Genomic DNA, 13,149 nt, shown 5'->3' on the forward strand with positions numbered 1-13,149 from the left:
TACGTAGGTGCTCATTAAGGGAATGAGTTAACTGAATACAATCAAACAAGAGTACTTGCATGGAGGTCTACTCACATGTCAAGCAAGTAACTCTACTGGTTGGAATAATGTAAGTAATCATTTGGCCTAAGACATCATAGTTGTCTTGGGGATATGTTGCTGATCATTTGATAATGAGATATGACCACATCTCATCTTGGATGTGTTCTATGCATTATTGGGGTCAGTAATTTATTCTCAGAGGCATGTGAATGATCAACAAGGGATCTCTAATCCTTGTTAAGAGAGGAAGAATACTCTAAGATATGATTCGGGAATCTTCGGCTGAAGTATCGAGCGTAATGATGGAAGGTATTCCTATATGACTCAATTGAATCATATAACTTGATATAATCGGATTAGGGGGTTGACATTAAGTATCCATACCCTAGTAATGTGATCATGAGTATTGTATTAAAGAAGGATCGAATTACATTGTAATTCCAACTGAATAGATTCTCCGACCAAATTCTACATTAGCTTGGGTAGCCATGATATATGGTTAGATGTCACTTATGGCTTGTGGATTCTTCTAGATGATTAAATAAGTAGTCATCAAAGAAGAAGGAGAATTAAAAGTAAGTTTTAATTCACTAAGTGATTGGATAAATACTAATTAATTGGATTGGTACCAATCACCTCACTGCCTCGCTAATTAGAACCTAAAACGATTGTACACCGATACACTCTTGAGATGAGACAACTAAAGGATGATGGAATTAATTAATTGGATTAATTAAGTGTTATGATTAATTAGAAAGTCTAAAGAAATCATAAAAGCGATGAAAGATTGTTTCGGGCTTAAAGAAAAGTTCAGGTTCATTCGGGCCCAACGGGCCCAAACCCATTGGGCTTTTTATTCAAGCATAGGATGACTTGAAATGTTAAAAACCCAAAGCCCAAATCAACACTAAGGGGCTGGCCAAAGATGAGGAAAGAAGAGAGAGAAAGAGTCAATTAGTTGACCGACTTCTTTTACCTTTATAAAGGGAGTTTAATGAAAAAGTTTCATTAGGGCTTTTTGTGTGAACTCTTCAACAAGAGAAAAGCAAGTCTCTCTCTCTCTCTCTCTCTCTCTCTCTTTACACACTTAAATAGCCGGCTACCAAAGGGAGATATAGCTAATCATCTCTTCTCCTTTTGGTTATTCTAACATCCATCTCACTGCATTAGTAGGTGTGGATCTTTAGAGGTCTTCTACTTTGGAGACTAGAGGAGAATCAAAGGAGTTCCAAATCTATCAAGGTGGGGGAATCAAGGAGGGAGGGTAGACTCAAGGAGTTCCAAGAACAAAGAGCTTGGAGGTGGTCCATCCTTGGTCTAAAGTCTCGATCAAGAGGTATAAAACTCAACCTTCACTTTGTCCTTCAATATTTTGTTAGATGCATCATATGTGAACCTATGCTTGTTGAAGGGGATTTGCTTAGCTATAGCTTTGATAATATGTGATAATATGCTTCTGTTGCTTATGTACATAAATTTAGAATTGTATATGCATGCTAGTCACTAGAAATCCCACTATAAACCTCATTATTTCCTTTAAGTGTCAACCAAACGTTGTGTTCTCTTTGCAAATTGGGCATGCGTAATAACCCTTAGTGCTCCACCTAGACATTATAACATACATAGAAAAATCGTTTATAGTCCACATCACTAATACTCTCAAAGTGAACATCTTCTCGGTAGATTTATCGTACATGGGAACACCATTTTCCCATAATTCTTTTAGCTCATTGACCAACGGTTGTAAATAAACATCAATAAACATGCTCATATCTGTGCTTATCAACAATGTCATCATCATATATTTTTTTTCATGCACTTCCAAGGTGGGAAATTATACGGAAATGCGAAGATTGGCCAAGTGCTGTGGTTTTGGTTTAGCACCCTGGACGGATTAAACCCATCTGTCGCAAGTCCCAATTTAACATTTTGAGGCTCACGTGCAAAATCGGGGTAAAGCCGATCAAACTCTTTCCATGCGTCTCCATCTGCAAGATGTCTCATAACATTGCCATCCACTCGTCTGTCTTTTTGCCACTCCATGTCACTTGCAGTGTGCGTCAACATATACAATCGCTGCAACCTGGGCTTTAATGGGAGATAACGCATAACTTTTTGTGGAATCTTCGTTGTTCTATTCTGAAAGGTCATTTTAAACCGTGACTCATTACGTACAGGGCATTTATCCAACGCCTTATTCTCTTTGTAGAACAAAATGTAATTATTTTTATATGCATGAATTTTTTCATATCCCAATCCAAGACCACTCAGCACCTTTGTTGCACTTTTATGATCTTTGGGCAAGCAATTGTCCTTTGGAAGTATCCTCTTGAAAACCCCCAAAAAGCAATCAAAACACTCGTTCAACATATGAAACTTTATTTTGTCATGCATCAACTCAACAATGACCGTGAGCACTGAAAATCCTTCACAACCGGGGTATAATTCTTGCTTGGCACTTTTTAATAGGTTTTCATATTTTTCAAATGCTTCACTATTCATGGTGGGAGAGACATCACCTTCTCCTTTATCATGCGAATTCAAATTGGCGTTTGGAAAAACATCATTGATAATGTCCATAATTTGTTCATTTAGGTCCACAACAGATTCAACTGTCTCCAGTGCTCGGGTAATGTGTGAGGATGAAGCATGTTGTATTTGTTCTCCATGATGATTCCACGTAGTAGAGGTCTCCATCATCCCATTTTTTGATTAAATGGTATCAAACGGTTTCAAAATATTCAATAATTAAGTTGTTACACTTTCTATAGGGACACCAAAATTGAGTTGAACCTTGGTGGTTTGCAATTGCAAAATCAATGAACTGATTTATTCCATCCAAATAATCATCAGCACATTTGTTAGGATTATGCATCCACTATTTGTCCATATCACCTACAAACATACAAAATTTACAATGGTTACAACTTCAATTATGACATGCCACCTTATGCCTCCGGTATGGGTCCTATCTCATTCTATAATGCAAAATTACGTGCTGTAATTTAAGGTTCCAACACATTAGAGTTCGATCGTGGAAAGATTTCGGCAACATATCTTTGCAAGTCCTCAAGTGCACGACGTAGATACAAAAAACTACGATGCACCAGAAGAATGCAAAGAGATGCTACCAAATTTCCCACGTTCAAACTCTAACGCGTGAACCGCAAAATACAACATGTAATTGTGCATTCTAAAACTGTCCAAAATTTTGGGACAATTCAAGAATTAATTAGACTGCAGTCATGCTTTCGCATCCATTTGCGAAATCTAACTAATTCTCCAACGAGAAACTAAGCTCATATGAACATTGCAAACCATTTTTTTTGTACATCCATACAAAAATGTTGCATACAAATACATAAACTCACAACAATTATAAACTATATTCAACACAATTTAAATGAATGGAAATTAAATAAGTTAGTTAAGAAAATATGCCTCCGAGATTAACGGCAACACGACTACAACGGCTGGAAATTCCAGTAAGAAATAAGCTGCCGCAATTGTTTTGCAGCTTCTGTCTTCCTGCATTCTAGTTAAATTCAGTAAAGTGAAAAGACTTTCGTTGCGCAAAACATGGTGCTTCCACTTTTGGCGCCATCCAAATAAGATTTGCCGCGTTTTTTTATAACACTTTGCGCGACGAACCATAATTCATCACGTATTACCTTTTTTTGTTTTTTTGTTTTTTTTTTTTTAAAAAAATTGAAAATTTTCCATTTAGTCTTCAATTTTTTTTAAACCTCATAAATACTTCATAAATCAAGAACTTATCTCATTAAACCATTTTTTCATAATTAATTAATATAAATATTTAGTAAAGTACATTATTTTATTTAATTAATATAAATATTTATTAAAATGCATTAATTTTATTCAAAATAAACATTAAGTACATATTTAATTAAATGTTCACAATAAAAAACTTCTAATTCATATCTCATTATTAAATAAGCACTAAAATTAAAATAAAAAAACATTATTCTACTCTTCCCTTGGTAGTTTTGGTTCTCGCTGTAGTTCTGCCACACGTTGATTATCAAACTTCCACTTCCAGAAACAAGACTTGAACATGTTGTCGATTGCCTTCATCAGATTTGGGTTACTTTTGTCAATATCTCAATTAGGCTGTCATGCAAAAATTAATAAAGTAAAATCTCACTATTATATCAATTTTAACAAACATAATTGTTATTTAACTAATAACTTAACACATATAGCTAACTCATCAATCAAGTGCATCTTCAGCTCCTTGGGGATGGCTCTCCAAAACTCCCAATCCGTAGCACATTTGTCAGACCAAAAGCTGGTGCATATAGTTGACTTCAAAAGCCCCATTAATTCGTCAGCAGTGATTCGGAAACGGCTCCTACCATAAGTGTGTTGAATCTGTACCGTAGTTCTTTTCTTCTTGTCTATCAACAAAATATATATTCATAATGCTGAAGCTAAATAAAAACTTTATACAAAATGCAAAATTTACAACGCAAACATTTTCTGGAACCTTCGCTAACCATTATCTTTGAAGAGCGCACACCACTGTAGGACATCGTACCAACAATCAAGGAACAAATTGTTTATAATCTGCAAAATTGTAAAGCGTTTCCGAAACGAATTGTGAAGAATAAGGAGAGCAGAAATGCATATTTATAGGAAGGTTAGAGACTTTGCACGACGGAACCTAAGTCGTGCAAACATCTGCACCAAATACGGTTTTCATTTCTCTGATTCACATGCATTGAATGCTCTGACCCAAAAACTGAATGACCTTTGAGTGACGAAGCATTTGTTGTGAAAGGTTTTATCACCTAACGCGACGAATGTTTTGTCATGCAAAACATATAGATTCGAAATATGGCGGTAAAGTTAACCGCATTTATTGTGCCCTTTACGCGACGAACGTAACTGCTTGTAATTATGAAGTTTACGTAAACATAGATCTTTAGTATCTATATTTACGTAAACTTCATAATTACAAACAAATATTCAGTTATAATATTTATTCTAAAAATAATTAAAAACTTAAATAAATTCATCCATGCAATTATTTAAACAACAAAACATGAATTAAAGCCTAATTAAGTCCAAATACATAACCTATAAAAAAAACCTTAAAATTAAATATTGTCCTAAAAAATATAAAATTAAAACTACGGTTTCGTTGGTCCTCCATTCCTCTCCACGTCATAACGCCTCCTCCATCAACTTCATCAACTCTTCATTCGTATCATCAAGAGTATAGTTACATTGTTACACATATATGCAAATACTTAATTGCAACATATAACAAAAAATTTCACAAAATTAATTATTTTCAACATTTGTCACACTTACTAATAATTGATTCATCACCGCCTTCTTCACATTCTCGGGCACATATTAACAAGAACACCACTCAGCAGTAGGACAATTATTTTGCATTGCTACATCAATCGCATGGATAAACTCCACATATTGGTTCATATCATAGGGCTTGAACAACATGCTCTCCTTCGGGTTTTTATCTTCCATTCAAGCACGAACAAAATTGTGAAGAATAAGGAGAGCAGAAGCGTATATTTATAGGAAGGTAAGGGATTGTGCGCGACGAAGCCTTTGTTGCACAAACATCTACACCAAATAAATTATTGATTCCTCTGATTCACATGCACTGAATGCTCTGACTCAAAAACTGACAAGACTTTGCGCGACGAAGTCTTTATCGTGCAAGTGTTCCGTTGATTCGCATGCACTGAATACTTTGACCCAAAAACTGAATGAACTTTGCGTGACGAAGCCTTTGTTGCCCAAGGTTTCTGCGGGAAAAACTTCATCGCACATTTTTTTCGCACCAAAAAAAAAAAACACTTAGCCGTGGTTTTTGTACTGACTTTGCGTGATGAGTATTTTTTTTTTGCTGTCGTGCATACAATATTGTGCGACAAAGGTGTGCGTCGTGCAAAGTAGCACCATTCTTGCATGGCAAAGCTGTTGTTTTGTTGTGCAAAATGCACTTGCGCGACAAATTTTGCTTTGTCACCCAAACATCTGTCACGCAAATAGTTTTTCCTACTAGTGCACAATCGTCACCACCACCCCAACCCAATCCACACCCACCACCACTATTATGACAATTTCCATTACAACCACCATTGTTGTCATTACTGTTGCTATAATTGTCACCACCGCCACTGCCACCATTGTTGCCATTGCCTATACCACCATACCCACTATTGGCACTACTAGGGATGGTAACGATTCGGTTTGGGGATGGAAATGCTATATTTATCCTCATAACCACGAAAATTAATCATATCCATAAACGCAAATTAATCATCGGGTATTTTCCATAATCATACCCACCGTGTAACGGATTACCCATCGGTTAACGGTTATATCCATCTTCGTCAATATAAAAATATATTCATTCAATTGACGCATAATAATTTAGTAAATATTAATTTCTTCACTAAATATTTGATGTATAAAATAATTTAGTAAATATTGATTTCTTCACTAAATAATTTAGTAAATATTATCCATAATCACACCCTTAACTACTACACCTTATTATTGGCACCACCACCACAACTTCACCATTGTCAATGCCATCACCGCTAACTACCCTCGACAACACTGTCGTTGCCACCACGCCCACTACTATTTCTATTTTTGTCATTATATATAATTATATTACTTTTACATTGAAATTTATGAATGCTTTTAAATTGGAAACAGCCCAGGAAAGAAGAAAAATACAGTTTATCAAATGCTCAATTGCTTTATTGTTCAGTTGATTATTCTTAAAACACAATAGAAGCAGTTTTATTTTTTATTTTTTTTATTTTTTTGTTTTTTTTTTTTTGTTATTTTTTTTTTTTCGTTCCAAAAGCACAACAATTCCAAACTGGACATAAGTCAGATCTATATTCTTTCTTGTATCCAGTTAATTTTTCTTCTCTCATGTGCTGTCCAATCCATTTCTTTCTTTTCTCAACCATGTTGCTTCACTTCCTCCACTACATTCTTTTTTTTGTCTGCTTTCTTTTCGTTCTTTCTTCCTTAAATTTTTTTTTTCTGGTCCAGGCTACTTGATTGAATCGAAGATTGCGAGATGATTTAGGGTTTCTGAAATTTTAGAATTTTAATTTACGAGTTCTTTGTTTATTTTCTCGTTTTCTGCAAGGTTCATCAAGGTAACAAATTTCCACTATTTTTGTTTACTTATTTATTTGTTAATATTTCATATTGTATATATTTTGTTTGTTATTAATGAAAACGATCAAACCCAAATTATTCGGGATTGGACATTTTCATGTGTTTTCGTTTGCAGGTTTTGATTGGTATTTCATTTGGGAAGGGTGACTGACAGCGTTTGCTCCTTTTATTTATTATCATTATTTTTTTTGTTTTGTGAGTTCTGTTTACATATTGTTATTTAATATTGCATCTTTTTAGCTGAGTTTAGTGTGTATAAGTTTTATTGAGAATTTATTACATGTTTGTGTTGCAAATCTATAAGGATGATGAAAGACACAAACATGTAATCTGCATCAGTTGTATGTTCGGATTAGAGGATGGGTATTCATTAGATTTAGGTTTTATGTGCCTTATGTACACCATTGGATATGTATTTCCTCCAAATATCTATCATGTTCATTTGTCTGTTTTGTATCTCATGAAATGAAATCTGAATTTTTTTTTACTTTTGCTGGTAATAGCTTTTTCTTTCCCCTTCGGGATTGCTAGTATTAATTGCGGAATGGTTTTTTTTTTTTCAATTAGAAACAATTCTCAAAATGCAATAATGGCTGATGAAATTGTAATTTTATATTATAGTTATAAAAACTAAGTACACATGTTACGGTCTAGTGATTTTTCTCAGCTTGTAAGTGAGATGTCTTAAGTTCGATTCTCGCCAAAGGATTATTACTAGCCCATTTTTAGCTCAATCCCCACCTCCTTAGTGTAGATAATATTGTTGTTCAAAAAAAAAAAAAAAAACATTAGTACACATGTTATGCATGTTTTATATTGCTCATACGTTTACTTTTGTTATGTTTCTTTACTTTTGTTGGTAGGAATAATTTAATTTTTTCATCCTCTTTTGATTGACAAAGAGAGTTTTGTTAATAGGTATAGTTTAGATACAAGAACGGGCGAACCTTCTACCTTTAATGCCCTAATTTTCAGCGTGTCAAGCAAAACACTACGGTTGGATGTAAAAATAGTAGGGGCTGTTTTATGAAAATATATGCCTTTAATAGTATTAGCAACACTTGTTTTAAGACCGAATAATTTATTCATACATCCTTAATTTTAGGGGCATAAATTTACAATAAATGCCCTTAATAATTGCAAATAGAGGCAAATAAAGTCACTCCCAATACTTAATAATTTTGTAAGTGTTGTAGGCCTATTTGACTGAACTGTATAAAGGATAGAGAGGGAGAGGGGCCGACGGCAATAAAGAGAGAGAGAAGAGATATGTAATTATGAGGTGTGTGTTGTATCACCCCCTTATGCCTTTATTTATAGTAGTAGGATATGTAGAATCCTTACCCTAATAGGATTACATCTCTAATAGGAATTAAACTACTAAAGGGAATGTACAAGATACTCCCAGATACACTATGATTTACACAATCACAATCCTAATCGAATAGGACTGCAACACTATCCCTTGAGTGTGTAAATACTCAAACAAAACGTCGCATCAAATCTTCAGTAGATGACGTAGAACAGTTGATGAAATCGTCGGCACAACGGGTGAATGTCAGTCTTAGATATAAGAAAGCAAGTATGCATGGGTAGTAAAACTCACAGAACATTGCTATGGAAAAACCTAAGGCATGGGGAAAACCTATAGACTAAGGAGAAAAGTAAGAAGTATGCATAATGTCTAAAACAAATGTCAAACAGGACGAATGTAGTGAACTCAAAGAAGTATGATCATCCCAGGATGGGTGCCTCATCAAAACCTCGTTAGGTAGCAAAAACCCAGTGAGAAAAATGCTCCTAATCGTAGGAAAAAGAGTACATTAAGATCAAGTAAGTATGCTTCAGGCTACTCCCCCTGAATTAGACATAACTTCCAAATAAGAGAACTGCAAGCAATTCAACTCAGATAATTTACGCATACCAATTCCTTGGACGAGCTTCTTAAAAGTAGACTTGGACAATGACTTCATAAAGAGATCGGCCAGGTTGTCCTGGGAACAGATTTGTTTGACTTCAATGTTCTGATGTTTTTGGTGTTGTCTCCCTTGATGTATCCCTTCTTAATTACTTGATACATGCTGCATTGTCTTCAAAGATCGTCGTAGGAAGGTCAACGACGGAAGAAATACTACTAGTGCTTCAAATATGTTCCATAACTGCTTTCAACCAAAAGCACTATCGCGAGGCTTCATGCAGGGCGAGAATCTTAGCATGGTTTAAAAAAGTCGCAACTAGCGTTTGCTTGGTAGACCTCCAAGGTATTGCGATGTCTCCAACGGTAAAGACATAACCCATTTAAGAATGTGCCTTATGTGGGTCAGACAGATACCCAGCATCTGCATAACCAACGAGGTAGGAATCAACCCAAGGACCGAAGGGGGCGGTAGCTTCTCTCGAGGATTCATGGGTGTAAAACAAGCCCCAATTAGTCGCGTTGCTATATCTAGCCAAAAGATTAACAGCGAATGAGATGTCGGGTGTAGTGCATTGAGCTAAGTACAATAAAGCACCAATTGCACTTAGGTATGGAACTTCAGTCTCCAAAATCTCTTCCTTATACTCCTTGGGACAGAAGGGATCTCGTTTAGCATCTAGAGTCCGAACGACCACAAGAGTACTCGAAGGCTTCGTTTTATCCTTATTAAAACATCGCAACACCTTTTGGGTGTACTTCGATTGATGTACTAGGATTTCATCTGAACAATGCTCGATCTCTAGGCTGAGAAAATATCAAGTTTTCCCAAGATCTTTCATCTCAAATTTCGATTTCAAGTGCGCGACAATTTCCTCAAGCTCTGCAGGAGTTCTGATGAGTTTCATGTCATCGATGTGGAGCCAAAAATAATCAAGAGGTGACATGTGGATTTTTAGGTGAAAAGGATAAAATTACCCTCGAGGCACACCATGATTCCTGCGTGCGAGTAGTGGGCAATCCTTCAACCAAGTCAAAAGTGCCCAAAATAGGTAACAATTCAAAACCTATTTCATCAATCCTCGTCAAATCCTTTCCACAAGGTAACTCCCAAATCTTTCCCTTTTTATTATACTAATTAGCTAATCAATTAGGCAATTATTCTATTAATTGGCTAATGAATTAGTTAATTATTCAATTATGCCCAATTAAACACAAATCAAGAACCTAGCCCACAAAAAGAGCCAAGTGGCTGGTCCTCTCTCACCCAAGGAGGTCGGCCACACCCCTATATAAACACCATCATTCTCTCCAAAAATCACTTCCACTTCTCTTGCTAAATTCTCTAAATTCTCCAAACACTTTTCCCTCAAAATTCTAACTTTGGCATCGGAGGTTCTTTGGCCAAAGCCACCCCCCCTCCCCCCAAATTCATCGTGGGTGTGTGAGGCTCTTGGCCTTAACCTAAGGTGTTATTTGTTTTGTAGGTGCAATTTTGTCCAAGATCAAGGAGGAAGATATTTGCATCCACAAATTGGTGTTTTCATTGAGAGTTGAGTCCAACACTCGGAGAAGACTCTCGCATCCAAGGTTTTCTATTTTCTTGTCCATTTGTAGACTTTTCGTATGTTCTTATTTTTAGAATTTTTTTATTTGCAAAAATTCTTTGGTAAAATGTAAAAGAAAAGTACAATGGCAAGAAATTTGGAAACTTCAACGAACGAAAATTCCAATGTTTAAGAAATGGGACCATAACGATCCATGAGGCTAAACATGAGAATAAGTGGAGTGGCACCCCCACCACATGGCTCCACCAGGGCAACCACTACGGTGGCCACCACGATAGCCACCCACGGCGAGGTCCATGGCGCCACTACCACGGCCCAAGCTGTGTCATCCAAGCTTTCCTTGCCATGCAAAGACCACGACACTAAGGCCACGACCCTAGCTGTGTCATTCTAGGCCCAAGGCAAACCGGCCCATGCCGCCCAAACCCAACGCGTTACCAAACCGAGCCCTAGCCTCCCACCCACGTGTGTCACACGCCGAGCAGCCTAGTCTCATGGCTCAGTTTACTCCCGTGACCTTCCAAGAAGCCCAAGTCAGCCCAAGATTATCTCAACCATTCTGATCTGCCATCGAGCTGGGGGCATTTTCACCATATTTCCCTGCGGATTTGACATTTCCTAACTCAAATCACACGTTTGGAGTCTACCACCCTTCCATTGCTCAAGGAGACACATTTCTTCCAAGCTCTTCTAACCCAAATAGAGAACAACACTTGTCTCAACAAGTCATAGAGTTGACGAGCGCCCTTGCACAGCAGATAACCTTGGTGAATTAGCTATTGTAGCGCACCAAGATGCAACGTGCCCCGGACGAGGTGTCCCAAAGAAGGACAAGGGCAGATAAAGAACCTTTCCAACAGTGTCCTGGCAAGTAACCACTTGACCAGCCAGGAACCGAACGTTCCGGCAGTGTACACTCCCGATTGGGCCCCCAAGATAGTGTATACTCCTGTCTTAGAGCGTGGAGGAGCGTGTACTCTCGGTTAGGCCCACGGACGAGCATACGCTCACGGTTGAGACTACACTTCGATAGTCAACATGAGCAACCTTCCAAGCGAAGTGTTCATTCGCAGCTAAGCCCGTAAGGAACATTCTTCACCTCACATCGGAGTAGGCAGCATGACGGACGGAGAGAAGTAGTCACTCAATCCGGCTCAAGTTCAACCGGTAGCCTACGAATAATTCCCTCGTTTGCCAATAATAGACCACATGCACCGTTACCGCGGCATAGATGAGCCGAGCATATAGAAGAGCAGCCTAGACCAGCAGGTTAAGACCGGGGCTAGCCGAGAGCTCCGCTACCTCAACAAAGGCAAATTCAGGAAGAAGTAGAGATGCTCATAAACAAGCAATTGCGTGATTTCCAACCCAACGAAGTGGTCGATGAAGCACTACAACGAGACATGATCAACATGAGCAGATCATCATCACTCTTCAAGGACAAGATCAAGTAGACAGAGCCTCTATGTAAGTTCAGCATGCCACATTTCACATCTTTCAAACGAGATGGAGATCTGAAGAGACATCTTAAGCACTAGCAAAGTACGATGGCTCTATATCAGAACAACAATGTTCTCATATGCAAGATATTCGCCATCACCTTGTAAGACAAGGCGCATTATTAGTTCCACACCCTGCCGCCACGATCCATCCGGAGTTTTGACGATTTTTCCTTGGTTTTCACTAAAATACTCATCCTACCGCTCGATCAAGAAAAAGTCTGACCACTTGTTTAATGTGAAGAAGAACCTAAAAGAGTCGCTCCGCGACTATGTGAAAAAGTTCAAAGCAGAGAAGGCGAAGATAGTTGGATGTGACGATTCGATAGCAGGTGGAGCCTTCCAAAAAGGGCTCCCAGCATACCATCTATTGTTCGTAGAATTGATTATGAAAGAAAACTTAACTCTGGCAGACTCTTTCGCTTTGATAGAGAATCATGCACTTTAGGACGAGGCTCGGTAAGCAGACAAGGCACCCGAGCAGCCTCGAATACAACAAAACCAAGCTAGAAGCAGTAGATGACTTATTTACATGCTTGACAGTATCTGAAGCAGCAATAAGCTCTACCCTCATACGAGAAAAGTTGGGGGCTCGACTACCTGCATTCCACAGTTCAAAAGCTTTCCTCGATGTGGAAACCAACTACCAAAAATTCAAAAGTTAACTTTGGCAACGTTTTTTGCAACCCGAAGGCTCAAGTTATACCTTCATACACACGCAGTCATCCTCATGATGCACTATTTTGCTCAATCTAGATGCCCGATGATAAAGGCGCAGACACTGGTGGATGCAAAGTTTTCTGACAAATGCAACAACTCAGCCTAAAAGGTGTGCTAAGGGCAGACGAACACTAGAAGGACATACTCAGAAGCAAGTTTTGTCCTCGTCGCCCCAAAAGATTCTACAAAGGAGCAACATGTACCA

Source organism: Pyrus communis, chromosome 12 (genome assembly GCF_963583255.1).
Source record: "Pyrus communis chromosome 12, drPyrComm1.1, whole genome shotgun sequence".
NCBI lineage: Eukaryota > Viridiplantae > Streptophyta > Magnoliopsida > Rosales > Rosaceae > Pyrus > Pyrus communis.